The sequence below is a fragment of the Coregonus lavaretus genome, assembly GCF_964263955.1.
Source record: "Coregonus lavaretus genome assembly, chromosome: 10".
In the NCBI taxonomy this organism is placed as follows: Eukaryota; Metazoa; Chordata; class Actinopteri; order Salmoniformes; family Salmonidae; genus Coregonus; species Coregonus lavaretus.
In genome coordinates this window covers 38,524,170-38,540,258 of record NC_139997.1, presented here as the reverse complement: position 1 = coordinate 38,540,258, position 16,089 = coordinate 38,524,170, and the positions used below count along the sequence as shown (strand labels likewise).

The 16,089-nt window shown below is 42.1% G+C and overlaps 2 long non-coding RNA genes across 2 annotated transcripts; both read left to right on the top strand.

The window, feature by feature from the left end:
• The first annotated feature begins 4,913 nt into the window (after positions 1-4,913).
• LOC311136040 lies at positions 4,914-7,649 on the top strand. The gene is made up of 2 exons (XR_014613836.1): positions 4,914-5,065; positions 6,812-7,649. It is a non-coding gene; the product is annotated as an uncharacterized lncRNA (long non-coding RNA).
• Positions 7,650-8,368: 719 nt separating this feature from the next.
• Positions 8,369-12,545, top strand: LOC311135692. Its single transcript, XR_014613808.1, has 3 exons — positions 8,369-8,590; positions 9,111-9,242; positions 11,894-12,545. It is a non-coding gene; the product is annotated as an uncharacterized lncRNA (long non-coding RNA).
• The last annotated feature ends 3,544 nt before the right edge of the window (positions 12,546-16,089 follow it).

The following is a 16,089-nucleotide window of genomic DNA, read 5'->3' as shown; positions in this document are numbered from 1 at the left end:
AAATAGACTTTGATGATTGTAATTTAGCACTGACCTGGAAAAGATGGAAAGAGGAATTCAATTTGTACATGGCTCTTACAATGAGAAAACCTGAGGATTACAAAGTGAAGCTACTGTATTATCTCATTGGGGGAAAAGACAGAGAGATTTGTGAGACTGTGTGGGCAGTACAAAAGACAATCTCTCTGTTGAGGAAGTAATTGCAGCACTGGATGCATTTTGTGATCCCAAGAAAAATGAAACAATTGAGATATATATTTTTTTCATGCGAAGTCAGGGCCAAGATGAGAGTTTAGACAAATATCTCACTGAATTGAGGACTCTAGTGGCCACCTGCAACTTTGGAGTAATCACAGACTCTCTTATCAGACCACACTTAAGAGACCGCTTACTCAGAGAGACTGATCTCAGTTTAGAGAAATGCATACAGATTGGAAGAGCTGCAGAACTGTCCAGACAGAGAGCTAAAGTCATAAATGTGCAGGGCCCTGTAGCAGTGCAAGCAGTCACACAGAAAGATATACCGAGAGGGAGAGGAGACCCTACAGAGGGACAGAGCATTATACAATGCAGATACTGTGGACGGACACATGAGAGAAAAAAGGAAAAATGCCCTGCATATGGACAAAAATGTAAATCCTGTGGGAAAAACAATCACTTCTCTACGGTTTGCAAAAGTGCAGGGACCAGCAAGAGAAACAGAGTCCTGGCAATGGAAAATGCGTTAGCTGACTCAAAGAGCGGTGAGGATGTTCTCTGCATCACACTAGGGCCAAAGTCAGAGAGCATCAACGTGGTGCAGGAGAAAACCACAGACCCCAATGCAGCTCTCTTTGCAACCATGCTGGTCAACAAAGTCAGTCAGATTTCAGCTAGATTGTGGTGCTAGTTGTAATGTTATCCCTGCAAACCTCATAAAAGCCAGTCACCTAGAGCTCTGCAGTCAGGTATTGGTGATGTATAACAAGAGTACTCTGACGCCACTGGGGAAGTGCACACTTAGAGTGATCAATCCACGCAATAAGAAAACCTACCGAGTTGAGTTCATCGTAGTCAACAAGAATGTGCACAGGCCCATTCTAGGCAGTAAGGCTATCCAGGCAATGGAGTTGATTACTGTGCAGCATCACAACATCCTGGCCATCGAAAACAACAGGATCCTGGACTAAAGAGCAAATTAAACGAGTACTCTGATGTATTCCGGGGAGATGGATGCTTACCCGGCAAACTGAAGCTGGAAGTGGATGAGCGAGTGGAGCCCGTCCAGCTGCCAAAGAGAAGAGTGCCAGTAGCACTATATAAACCACTCAAAGAGGAGCTCAGTGGTCCAGAGAAAAGAAGGATGACAAAAGCAGTTGAAAAAAGCACAGATTGGATTAGCAGCCTGATCGTAGTGAAGAAACCGTCTGGAAAACTGCAGTGTGCATTGATCCGAAACCTCTCAACAAGGCGCTCTAGAGGAGCCATTACCCATTTCCCACTATTGAAGACGTGCTGCCAGATCTGAACAGAGCACGCGTGTTCTCTGTTTTTGATGTAAAAAATGGATTTTGGCATGTGGAACTGGAGGAGGAATCCAGCTATCTCACCACGTTCTCTACTCCCATGGGACGCTACAGGTGGCTGCGCATGCCAATGGGAATCAGTCCAGCCCCAGAGATCTTTCAGAGGAAGTTGAACCAGGCAATGGAAGGTCTTCCAGGAGTCAAAATCATAGCAGATGACATCCTGATTGTGGGAGAACGAGACAACAATGAAGCAGCGACTCTGGACCATGACAGAAACCTGACAGAGACTGAACAAGGGTATGCACAGATAGAGAAGGAGCTGCTTGCAGTGGTGTTTGGCATGAAGAGGTTCCACCAATTCACATATGGACGAACTGTGGAAGTGCAGTCAGATAAGCCTCTAGAGAGCATCATGACAAAGCCTCTCCTCAGCGCACCAAAAAGACTACAACGCATGCTCATGAGACTCCAAGACTATGAGGTCAGTACCTCACAGAACAAGACAACAGAGGCCCTGTGGAGGTCGAAGTGGAATCAATCAATATGATACGCTTCCTCCCTGTGTCAAGCGAGAGACTAAAGCACATCCACAGAGCCTCTGAGCTGGACCGGGAGCTCCAGACACTGAAAAATGTGATCCTGCAGGGGTGGCCTGAAGTGAAAGGACATGTACCCTTGGAAGTAGCCATTTATTTTCACAACAGAGATGAGCTGAGTGTGCAAAATTGAGTTATCTTCAGAGGTGAGCGAGTCATTGTGCCTACTGCCCTCAGGTCAGAGATAATGCAGAGAATCCATTCCTCACACATAGGAACAGAGGGATGTCTGAGAAGTGCTCGCGAGTGTGTCTACTGGCCAGGCATGAATGCACAGCTGAGAACATACATGGCACAATGTAGCACCTGCACGGCATGGGGTTTGAAGCAGCAGAAAGAAACGTTGAGGCCCCATGATGCACCAAAGCGTCCCTGAGAAAAAATAGGGACTGACCTGCTCCAGTTCAATGACAGACTACATGGTCACAGTTGATTATCTCTCCAACTTCTGGGAAGTGGACCATTTGGAGAACACACAGTCGAAAACGGTAATTCGAAAACTGAAGACACACTTTGCACGCTATGGGATACCTGACATCCTTTACTCAGACAATGGTCCCGAAGTTTCAGCAAGGCTTGGGACTTTACACACAAAACATTGTCTCCAGGATACCCGCAAAGTAATGGGAAAGTGGAATCGGCAGTGAAAACAGCCAAAAAACTGATGGCAAAAGCAAAGAGAGCAGGTGCTGACCCATACCTGGCAATGCTGCATCACAGAAATACCCCGTCACAAGGAACAGACAGCAGCCCTGCAATGGTGCTCATGGGAAGACGTACAAAGACACTACTTATAATGAGTGAAAATCTTCTGAGACCCGGGATGGCAAACTGTCAGCTGGAGAAGTTCAAAGAAAGACAGCAGAAACAGGCAAAGTACTACGACACCTCTGCTAAGGATCTCACAGAGCTGCAACGAGATGACAGGGTGAGAGTTCACCCACTCACAGGACAGAAACACTGGTGGCAGAGGGCCACAGTAGTCAGACCAGTGGAGCAAAGGTCCTATGAGGTGAAGACAGAACAGGGAGAAGTCTTCGGGAGGAACAGGCGACACCTGAGGAAGAGCAGATAAATAGAGGAGGATTTCCCCACTGTTGAGGAGCCTGGCACAGAGCCAGTAAACAGAGCACCAGCTGACACCCAGCAGGGTGCTGAACACAACCTAGAGGTGGATGCTGCATCTCAACAAGAAGATCCGAACATCTCAGGTCAAGCACCTCCTGATGTAATCAACACTCCCCACACAAGGTCTGGTTGGGCCATTTGAATACCTATACACCTGAAAGACTTTGTGGGAAGGTAAAAATAATAATAATTAATGGACAGTCAGACCGTAAACAAACATTCAGTTCACATTCCAGTTTATTGCAGACATGGACTACAAGCCAAAGTTAGGTGGAGTCTGCCTTTGTTGTTAAAAAATAAATAAAAATAAGAACATGTAGCAATATTGATGTTACTCATATTGATGTTACACAGGAAACGGAAACCAGTTGGAACGTACTGTATGAATGTGCGGGTTGACAACAAGCCTAGTAAAGTTTGCTTAACTGTGGTGCAGGCGTCACTACAGACCCCCTGGTTCGATTCCAGGCTGTATCACAACCGGCCGTGATTGGGAGTCCCATAGGGCGGCGCACAAATGGCCCAGCATCGTCCGGGTTTGGCCATCATTGTAAATAAGAATTTGTTCTTAACTGACTTGCCTAGTTAAATAAAGGTAAAATAAAAATAAATATCTTTGTCTGTCGTGACTACAATGTAAAGCATATTGAAACAGAGATATCAAGATATCTTTAGTTAATTCGGGAAACGGTAACTCATTAAACAACTTTTCCTGTGGTGCCCCAAATTCCTAATGAGTTAATTGTTACATGATTAAATTAATCTAGTAACAATTAAACATAGTAGGTAATTATTCGATAAATAATAGTCATCACAATAATGAAAGGCATGTCACAATTATTTATCTATGCTACTCAACCATGTCCCTACTCACTTTAGCAAATTTCATTGTCTATTCTGTATATTCTTATTATATGTATATATTTTCAAACATTACGAATTTTCTTATTTTTTACTACTTTATCACTTACTGTGTATTTGTTTGTATAAATGTGTATTGCACTGTTTCTGAGAGCTTGCAAGTAAGCATTTCACTGTACCATTTACATCCTGTATCTTGTGCATGTGACCAATAAACTTTGATTTGATTTGAGCTGACAGCAACATTGTGAAGTGAGACATCCAAGCCAATAGAGGGAAGTGTAATACCCAAAGCAATAGCACCGTCGTCTTTGGCTTTCGTAACATAAACATAACATGAGTTATCATTAAGGTCGTGCTGTGTTAGCTAGTGTCAAATATTTTTTAAAGCTAACCCAAGATAGACCACAGACTGTCGTTTTCAATGAAGCAAATGAATCATAGTGGGCCGAGCCAAGTACGAGCTAGCGAGATCCTATTGGTATTTGCATATTTCCGTTAGGGAACGCTTACGCTGTGAAGTGCGCATGTGCAATAATTCAATTCGCTCTTGCACTCCAAAACAATGCACCTTTCTAGAAACTTTGGCAAAGGGTAAAGTCAGCAAAACTTAGGCCACTCTGTTCATAACAGATTATAGTTTTGGAACAGAAAACTATATTGAGATCAAATGTTTGATCGATGAGAAAATTTGCGGAATATCGGCCAAAATCCATCTCGCTCAATCTTCTCCCACTCCCCATATTTGGTGGTGAGTGGAAACGCCAACCGGATGCGTCAGATTTATACATCCGGTGAAAAATCTGTCTCATTGTTCCATCTGTGGTAGTGTGTTAGCAATATTAGCTGAGACTGTTGAAGTGGTAGCTAAATAGGTTATTAATGAAAGGTTCACAGTTGATATGAGACGCACTTCATTGTCAAAGACCAGCGAAGCTATTTTCGAAGTTGACACTGACTGTCAAGCCAAAGGTAGGTTAGCTGGCTGGCTAGCTAGCTAGCAGTTCTATCTACCCCTGTAAAGTCAGCTAGCTAGCTATGCTATCTATCTAGCTAATTGACTTTAACCCATATTGTGGTGTTTCAGTAATAGCCTATATGTAAAATGTTTTGTAAAGTTTTCTTCTTTGTGGTTTGAATAGGTCAGTCAGAAAGCGAGCAAGCTAGAAGTTCTCGGATTTTATTGATGTGACTCAGTGATATAATACTGTTGCTGTACTGTCCACACTTTATTTATCATCAGGGATAATAGGGTTCATGGGCTGTCATTCAAATCAAATTGTATTCGTCACATGCTTCGTAAACAGCAGGTGTGGACTAACAGTGAAATGTTTTTACTTCCCAACAATGCATAGAGAGGAAAAAAATTGAGAAGTTATAGAAAAGTAAAACACATTATAATAAAAGTAATAATAGATACACAATGATGAAAGATAACTTGGCTATATACAAGGGCAGCACGGCTCAATACTTTTGGGGGCCCTAAGCAAGATGTGGTTGGGGGGCACTCCACCTCACGGTAAAACATTATAGTAACCACCCTCTTGACGGTGGAGAGAAATGTACGTTTTTATAGTTAATTTCCTGCAATTCTACACATTTTGCCATGGGGCGTAGAGAAAATGATGCAGTTTTAATGCACGTTTTCTGCAATTCTACTCATTTGCCATGGGGTGGGGAGACATTTTTGCAGTTTTAAAGCTAATTTCCTGCAATTCTACACATTTTGTAATGACTTATGTCATGTTAATATGATATCTGAGTGAGAATGACTAACAAAATTAATGGGGGCCCCCTGGAGGTCAGGGCCCCTGGGCACGTGCCCTGCGTGCTTGTCGGTATTCAGCCATGAATACTACAAGTTTAGAAAGCTGGCTAGACAAACTACCAATCTAAAAGTTGTTAGCTGACATGGCTAATTGAGTAACTGTCAGTGACTGACATAACAAGAGAAAAACTGCTGATGCACAACCAAATTTCGAAATTGCACCTGGTGTATTCTATTATTCTTACTGGGGGCCCTAAGCGACCGCTTATGCCTGGAACCGGCATACGAGGTAATTGAGGTAGATATGTACATATAACTAGGAATAAAGTGACAGATAGTAAACAGTAGCAGTAGCGTATGTGATGAGTCAAGAGTTAGTGCAAAAAGGGTAAATGCAGATTGTCCGTTAGCTATTTGGTTAATTAATTATCAGTCTTATGGCTCGGGGTAGAAGCTGATCAGGGTCCTGTTGGTTCCAGACTTGGTGCATCAGTACCGCTTGCTGTCCGGTAGCAGAGAGAACAGTCACTTGGGTGGCTGGAGTCTTTGATCATTTTTAGGGCCTTCCTCTGACACTGCCTGGTATAGAGATCCTGGATAGCAGAGCGCTTGGCCCCAGTGATGTACTGGGCGGTACGCACTACACTCTGTAGTGCCTTGCGGTTGGATGCAAAGCAGTTGCCATACCAAGCGGTGATGCAGCCAGTCAAGATGCTCTCAATGGTGCAGCTGTAGAACTTTTTGAGGATCTGAGGGCCCATGCCAAATCTTTTCAGCCTTCTGAGGGTGAAGAGGCATTGTCGTGACGCTAATAAATTATTTAGGACACTAGCTATAGTTGTATCTTCAGCAACACACCTAGCTATAACCATAAGAGAAGATTTATAATGACAACTAACATGGCCAGATAAGATCCTTGTTTCACCAGCCACTATGTCTTTCTCCCATAGGTTTAGGAGACACTTCATCTACACACTGATGCATGAGTTGTGACTTAGTCAACGGTGAGACTGCTTAATCCTCAGGTCAGTCGTCCTCCCTGGTCATCTGTGTTGCTGGTGCCCTGTGTTCCACACCATGGCACGCCACAGTAAGCTGCAGAAACAGGTGTTGTCTCTGTACCGCCAGTTCCTGCGTGCTGGCCAGGACAAGCCAGGCTTTCTACCCAGGATCCGGGATGAGTTCCGAGAGAACTCCAGCATCAAGAAGACTGATGTCATGCACATAGAATACCTTTACCGGCGCGGACAGAGACAGCTAGACCAGCTGAAAGATGTGAACACAAAGCAACTAGGAACTTTCTCCAAACCTAAGGCAGAGAGATAACCAACACTATTTCCGTCTTCACACCCTCTGTTGTAGCTACCTATAGTTATGTGGATAATACACTGTATTACATTCATCATTCACTAGTCAGATTACTACTCCATTCAGTCTGTAGCTGAGTAAGTGCAGTATTGTCCTAAGCGATGGCCATGGATCTGAACTGTATGACAGCACCAATGTACTCTGTCATAGAGCTGGACACCACTGAAAATGTTTAAGTCAATCTCTGGCCAGTGAGTTTGTTGGGTTGAGCAGACCAGTTGCTCTGGTCATTGTTGTAAAATACTTACTTTCATCTAGCTACATTTACGTGTTTTGGATTAAAGACTTTATCATCAGTATAGGAAGTATATTTTACTATTATGTAAAAGGTCTAGCTAACACTATTAAATGCTTACGTGTGACAAGAGGTCAAGTTATGGCATTTAATATTTGTATTATAATAAAAAAATAAAAATAAAATTGTTGTATACTTTTACTGCATTGTTAGGAGGTAGTAACATAAGCATTTCGCTGCACCTGCTATAAAATCTTCTAAACTGTGTATGCGACCAATAAACTTTGATTTGATTGATTTGATTGAATGCTAATGAAATATACAGTAAATTAGAAATGCCTGAGTAATTTAGACATTGCCAGTCTGCACCAGACAGTAGACAAAGCTAATGGCCCAATCCCAAATGGACCCCTTGACCCTACGCCTTATCAGAGAGGAATAGGCGAAGCGAGAGGGTTATCTCTCGCCAAAATCTGTCCAAAATATATTTTTTAATAGAGCCATGACTACATGGAACTCTCTGCCCCCCAGGTAACTCAAGCTAGCAATAAAACAAGTAAAAAAAAACAGATAAAATAATACCTTACTGCACAAATGGGACTGTGAAGAGACATAGGCAATGTGTGACGTTTAAAATGTATGTATTTCAGTCCTTGATTAATAATGTTCTGTAATATGTATTATGTAATGTTTCATGTGGACCCCAGGAAGAGTAGCTGATGCTTTTGCAGCGGCTAATGGGGATCCTAATAAATACTAAATATTCCACAGCTGTCAGCCAATCAGCATTCAGGGCTCGAACCACCCAGTTTATATATACCATTATATTATTATTATATATTAATATGTAAGGTTCTCGCTATAGCCACTAGGGGGCGGTAATTTGCGTAGCAGATCTTAGCACACGAAGTAATGTAGTTAAATGTAAACAGGAAGTGGAGACACGGCGTTCGTTCTTGGCCTGTGAGTCTTTTGAGATTGAGACTACATTTTTGTTCATTTTAATCGGATAATTACATATCTACAGAATTCTTGTTATAGTAGCTTTTATATTTGTTTTACGTAAAAGATGTCCGGCGGATCATCGTGCCCAGGTGAAATGTCCAATTCGCAGTTATTCCAGCAGGTCAGCATTTTCGATTGATAAAGCCTGGATTTATTTACTTGCTAACAAATTAATAGATATAATGTCATGCAGATAGATTGGTTAGTCAGAGCCATATATTTAGATGTATCTTAATACATGGCTCTGGTTAGGGTCATAGGCATATACATTATTGGTTAGAGCCTGTTTGATCTGTTCAATGTGGACATTCGAATTAATGATATCCCCGGCAGCACTACATTGGCAAAACCGGGCAGGGTACTTCAAATACCATTTTGTCTTATGCCATTATATCCCAAAATACAAGGTTGTTTTACTCTGTTGTTTATAAAGAATGTCAGTTCTTGCATCCATAGGTCCGTCTTTGAATTTGAGAGTGGTTATTTCTCCAGCCCCATAGCTCAGCTATAGAAAACTAAGTGGCACTGCAGGGCAGGGCTGTCGTTTGGCTGATAAATGAATGAAGAGTGGTGCCTGTAAGATCATAGATGTGGTTGTTGTAACATGTACTTAGTTGCTAACTTGCCCTCTCTTTTTTCAGTTAGCCCTTTTGGGCTGGCTCCATTCAGACAGCGAAAAAGACAAGGAGATCCTAAAGGCCTTCACAGGCATTCAGGTGGCACAAGAGCTCATGAACCGTCTCACAGGACAAAGAGAAGTGGACGCTTTTAAGGTGAATTGATGAAACAGAATGGAAAGACAATTATTATAGTCTATAGGAGCAGTCTACATACTAAACAATCTTGGCAGAAGTTGACACGCGTTTTATAATTTTAAAATTACAACCTGTCAAATATACTGTAGTCAGGCCTGGCTCGAGGATGACTTGCCTGAGCGGGCATTTTAAGTCCATGGTCCTACATATCAAAAACCTTTGTTTTAAATAATAATACAAGAAAGATATGCGCCCCACTACGACATACAAGAGTATCCGAAATGCAGCAATAGCTGTCGTAGGCCTACACATAATTTGCACATACCAACACACACAGATCAGCTTGACAGAATGAGCACCACTAGGCTATCAAAGATTCTTACATGCTTCATAGCTTAAACTTCAATAATTAGAACTATAGGCTACATTGCTGTCGAATTTGTGACACTACGCAATAAGCATAACCAAGCCGCTACTTCTCCAGGTGCGCAATATTTTCTGTGTGGGAGAGTTTCTCTCTCTCACACACACACACACACACACACACACACACACACACACGCTATAGCAAGAGAGCAGGGAGGGGGGTGAACAAGTAGGCTATGTGTTGTTTTCATAGTATTGACGCCACTTTTACAGTAGCCTATCACACAATGACTGTGTAATGCCTACTTCTTTTAGTAGGCTACACGCGGTATTGGTCCTATTTCTGCGACATACAAAATGTACAAAAAATGTAGGCCTATCTGAAATGCAGCCATATACACAACAAATGTCATTTTGCACACAAGAAAGCACGTGATGTTGAAGAGCCCGATGAAAGGATAAAGTTAGATGCGCTGCCAATTTCAGCACCATCGGAGTGGACAGCCAGGACAACAGGAGCACTGTGCCAGGGCTCACCTCATAGCACAACCAATTAGGATACATTGGTCACTGTCCTTATACCCATCAAATAACGCAAAGCTGTATATTTATCAATAGCAATTAGACCCGTAAAAGCAATCGATGACATTAAGAATCACAGATACATCTAAAAGATGCATTGAAGTAAAAAGCAAAGGCCTAAACTATACATTACATACAAAGAATTGCCAAACAACCAGTAGGCTTACATGAGGGAAAACCAATGAATAAATAATTCTGGCACGGTAGCCAGGGCCATAGAGGTTGCAGCTTAACATTTAGAAGAGTTGCAGCCTCCTCGATGCTGTGTTGAACCTCATGAGAAGTTTCTATTTTCATTCTCCTTCCAGGCTAAATTTACTTGTCAGGTATTTTGGGTATTTTATTAGGATCACATTTAGCTGTTGCAAAAGCAGCAGCTACTCTTCCTGGGGTCCACACAAAAAATTAAACATGACATAATACAGAACATTAATAGACAAGAACAGCTCAAAGACAGAACCACATCAATACATATCAATACATACACACAAACTATCTAGGTCAAATAGGGAAGAGGCGTTGTGCCGTGAGGTGTTGCTTTATCTGTTTTTAGAAACCAGGTTTGCTGTTCATTTGAGCTATATGAGGTCCCTCTCAAATGCCAGCTGGATAAGTTGGACTTTTCGTTGATGTAACATGCTCTGTGTTCAGAGTCTGTGTTCAATGAATATGTTCTTCAGGGTGGTGAACGAATTTTCACACATTGCTGTAGATGCCCCAAAAATGTTAATCATGTTTCAGTGCCACCAGCACAGTCGGCATTGCTGACAAAGGCCCGCTGTATCTTTGAAGAACACTGAGTGGGGTCCATTTGTTGTTGCTGGCTGTGGTTGTGAATTCACTTTGCAAGAATGTGCGAGCCACAAACTCTGATTCCATTGGTTCAGTTTGGGCTAGATTCAACAGGTCGTCAGGTTCCAGTGGCTGGGGTAATAGAGGTGCAGGTGCTTGTTGTGATGTTACCCTCGTGCTGCTGGTGCTAGGGCCTGGCTCTGCTTGATCTTGTTGGTCAGCAGGCAGTGTGGGGGATGGGCGGCTATTGCATTTGCTGCTAGGCTCCTCAACCTTGGTGGTCGGGCCTGCAGGCTGGTCGGTGAGCTTGGCATCACTCTCGACATTGTGGTCCTCAGTTTTTTTGCTCTTGGCAGTGCCCAGCCATTTTTGGATATCCATGCTGATCAAAGCTTAGCCAACTAGCTATAATTATTCAGCGCGCCGTTACCAAAACTGAATGAAGCTGCTATCTAGGCTATTATTAGCTGTAGCTGCCTCTCTGTAATAATATATTTTTTTAATGGCACTGGGATCCAATGAGCTTCCTAAACAAGGCAATAAAGGCGGTACCTTGTGACATTGCATGGCTAGGTGCCCAATCAGAATGCATTTTGGGATTTTAAATGCTAAATATGACATTATTACATCCCCCCTCCCTCACCCCTCCTCAGACCATGAGCGTACACCCGGCATATAGCCTCTGTCCCGGTCTGTGCAACTGGCAGGCCTGGCAGCACTACATTGGCAAAACCGGGCAGGGTACTTCATATACCATTTGTTATGTTTATGGGGAAACAAAACTGGGGGGGCACAAATTCTATCTGGGGGATCCATGCCTGGCTTTACCAACCCATAGAGCCGGCCCTGACTGTAGTGTTCATGTGGTTCATGTTTATGTGTCTGGGTAGACACTTGCTAACCTGCTTGCTTTACCTCTGTCCCCACAGAAAGAATGTATCCAGAGCATTGCAGACTTTGTGCAGAAGAATCCACGTGCCTCACAGGAGGAAATCAATGCAGCGGTTGAGAAGCAGGTTTTGCTTTTTGCTGCTCGAGTACAGGCACTTGATTCTGCACCCCTACTATGAGTCCAACACAGCTTACACACAGCTTCTTTGTTGTAGCTCACTATCTCTGACTGACCACTGTATCTGAATAGAAAAGCTTCTAAAATCAAGAAATGATTACACCAATCAAGGTATGCCTGCACACATGGGTTCTATCTGCACTCTCTCTCTCCCCCTATTGCTGTATTGCAAACAACCATATTGCAAGATTGTGCTACAGTACAAAGAATACTGGATAAAAAGCTTTATGTCATGGACCAGGAGATGACCAGACCAATGTACATTTAGCGAACGTTCCAATAATTCCACCAGTCAATCTAATTCAAATAATCTGTTTAGATTGTTATCAAACCTAAATTAATCTAAACCATGTTTTTGATATAATTTTCATAACGTAGTTTTAGCCTTATCTAAGGCAGATTTAATTGTTGTCAATCTGTTGTATGTTGTCTTCATATATTGTCTAATATGATACATATTGCCTTATTTTAATTATTGTAATGAATTTATATTAAAAGGGAGACTGTTGTGATGCTTTTTTTGGCAAATTATTGAACACAGGATAAAGAACAGGAATGAGTTGTATGATTTAGGGACATTGCCATGTTTCATTCTGTGCATAACAGCATGAAAAGTGTCAGTGTGGTAAGTGATACAAGAACATTTTAAGACGGATAAATAATGGATGCAAATAGAACTTATGAACACAAGACTACAGCATTAAACTTGTACTAGCAGATATGCTCTTAAAATAGGCTTTCCTAGACACATTGATATACGATCTGAAATCACTAAAAGAAGAGTCAGCTGAAGGATATTTTGTACAGTGCCTTCAGAAAGTATTCATACCCCTTGACTTATTCCACATTTTGTTGTGTTACAGCCTGAATTCAACATGGATTAAAAATAATAATTCTCACCCATCTACACACATTACCCCATAATGACGATGTGAAAACATGTTTTTTGACATTTTTGCAAATGTATTGAAAAATAAATACAGAAATGTTTAATTACATAAGTGTTCACACCCCTGAGTCAATACATGTTAGAATCACCTTTGGCAGCAGCTTTTTGTCTTTTTGGGTAAGTCTCTAAGAGCTTTGCACACCTGGATTGTACAATATTTGCACAATATTCTTAAAAAAATTCTTCAAGCTCTGTCAAGTTGGTTGTTGATCATTGCTTGACAGACATTTTCAAGTCGACTTAAGTCTAAACTGTAACTATGCCACCCAGGAAAATTCAATGTTGTCTTGGTAAGCAACTCCAGTGTATATTTGGCCTTGTGTTTTAGGTTATTGACAGCTTTTTTTTAAACCCATCTACCAACAGGTGTCCTTCTTTGCGAAGCATTGGAAAACCTCCCTGGTCTTTGTGGCTGAATCTGTGTTTGAAATTCACTGCTCGACTGAGGGACCTTACAGATAATTGTATGTGTGGGGTACAGTGATGTGGTAGACATTCAAAAATCATGTTAAACATTATTATTACCGGCGCACAATTGGCCCAGCGTCATCCGGGTTAGGGGAGGGTTTGGCCGGCCGGGATGTCCTTGTCCCACCGCGCTCTAGTGACTCCTTGTGGCGGGCCGGGCGCATGCACGCTGACTTCGGTCGCCTGTTGTACGGTGTTTCCTCCGACACATTGGTGCGGCTGGCTTCCGGGTTAAGCAAGCAGTGTGTCAAGAAGCAGTGCGGCTTGTCAGGGTCGTGTTTCGGAGGACGCATGGCTCTCGACCTTTGCCTCTCCCGAGTCCGTACGGGAGTTGCAGCAATGGGACAAGACTGTAACTATCAATTGGATATCACGAAATTGGTGAGAAAAGAGGGTAAAAAAATAAAATAAATAAACACTATTATTACACACAGACTGAGTCCATGCAACTTATTATGTGACTTGTTAAGCACATTTTTACTCCTGAACTTATTTAGGCTTGCCATAACAAAGGGGTTGAATACTTATTGACATTTCAGCTTTTAATTTTGACAGTATGGGGTATTGTGTGTATGCCAGTGATAATCTCAATTTAATCCATTTTAAATTCAGGCTGTAACACAACAGAATGTGGAAAAGGTCAAGGGGTATGAATACTTTCTGAAAGCACTATAGGTGTAAAGGCAGGTGTCACTCATTCATGCACAGCCGCTTTCTTCTGCACCTGGGCACTCAGTGATCTAGTGTCATAGCATGGACCAATGCCCCTCCTTCAGCCCTCATCCAAGATTAAAGGCAGATGGACAAACACAAAAGAGCAGTCAGGGAGAACAAAGCCATCCCTCCCACACAACCTACAACAGAGAGGAGGCACAACTTGTAGCTGAGGCATTTGGTACAGAAACAAAAGAGAGAGGAGAAAATAAATTATGTGTTGGTTGTCTGAAAATTAGACTCAGTTAATCAGTTGATGAAGCCTGATAAGAGTTTAATCAATGAGCTGTGAACCACCTCAGAAGACCTCTGAAGGTCTAATGTATTTGAATGCCACATTTGCAGTCAGATGTTGCAGGCAAAATGTTCTCTAAAAACAATTAAACTGTTGAATAACAAGTTGCTGTGTTTTAATCAGTTTACAGTCCAAATCCAGTGTTTTAATCAGTTAAGATACAGTATTTGCATATCAATAATATATTGAAGACCATCAGTCACTGTCTGCCCAGTGAGAGGGAATATTAGATTGAATGTTGATTACAGGTTGGAGGACCTGAATAGAAAAGCTTCTGAAATCTAGAAATGATTACACCAATCAAGGTATGCTTGCACACATGGGTTCTATCTGCTCTCGCTCTCTCTCTCGCTCTCTCTCTCACTCCCTCTCATCTCCATGGTCACTGATCATCAGATCCTCGGAAAAGCACGCTCTGTGCAGGTACCTCAAACTGCGGATCAAGTCTCACCATGGCGATGGGCAAAAACTGTTTGAATAAAGTGTGGAATTATCGGATTAATCAAGATCTAAAAAATCAGGTATGTTTTGTTTCTCTTTATATTTCAGATAATATGTGATATGAATTATCGAGAAGCCTTCTGAGCAATTCATGTAAAAAAAAGTATGAGAGGCGTAGGTTTTAATGATGCTCTTTGATATTCAGACAAAGTAAGGAGCTCTAGTGATTCATGATGGTTTTACTTTACAAGACAGATGTCAGTAAATGAACATACACATTTTGAGAGAAGATGGAAAAAGGATTTCTACTTGTTGATTGAAAACAATGCCAATACCAAGTTAATTACCCAGTAGTACCTGTATCTTGTTCACAGACCAGTGCAGGATTTCATAGTCATACACTGTGACCAGACAGTCAGGAGTCCTCTTTTATCAGTGGGCACATCATCAGATTCAGAACTCATAGAGGTGAATGACCACTCAAGACATTACACCACATTGAGAGCGCTCTGAATGGACCAACCATCAACATCCACTGGCCTCGGGGGGCAGCTGTGTGTATAGGTTTTCTGTGTGGGTACCCACTTTGTTTAGCATTTTAGGGTATATTAAGCTTGTATGTTTGTGTGTGTGTTGTAGTTTGGTGTGTGTGATGTATGTGTAGTGAGTGGTGTTAATAAGGCAGGCTCAGACAGGCAGAAAGTATTCACCCCCCTTGGCATTTCTTTCTGTTTTGTTGCCTTACAACCTGGAATTAAAATTGATTTTGGGGGGGTTTGTATCATTTGATTTACACAACGTGCCTACCACTTTGAAGATGCAACATATTAGTTATTGTGAAACAAACAAGAAATAAGAAAAGAAAAAACTGAAAACTTGAGCATACATAACTATTCACCCCCCCCCCCCCCCCCCCCCCCAAGTCAATACCTTGTAGAGCCACCTTTTGCAGCAATTACAGCTGCAAATCTCTTGGGGTATGTCTCTATAAGCTTGGCACATCTAGCCACTGGGATTTTTGCCCATTCTTCAAGGCAAAACTGCTCCAGCTCCTTCAAGTTGGATGGGTTCCGCTGGTGTACAGCAATCTTTAAGTCATACCACAAATTCTCAATTGGAGTGAGGTCTGGGCTTTGACTAGGCCATTCCAAGACATTTAAATGTTTTCCCTTAAACCACTCGAGTGTTG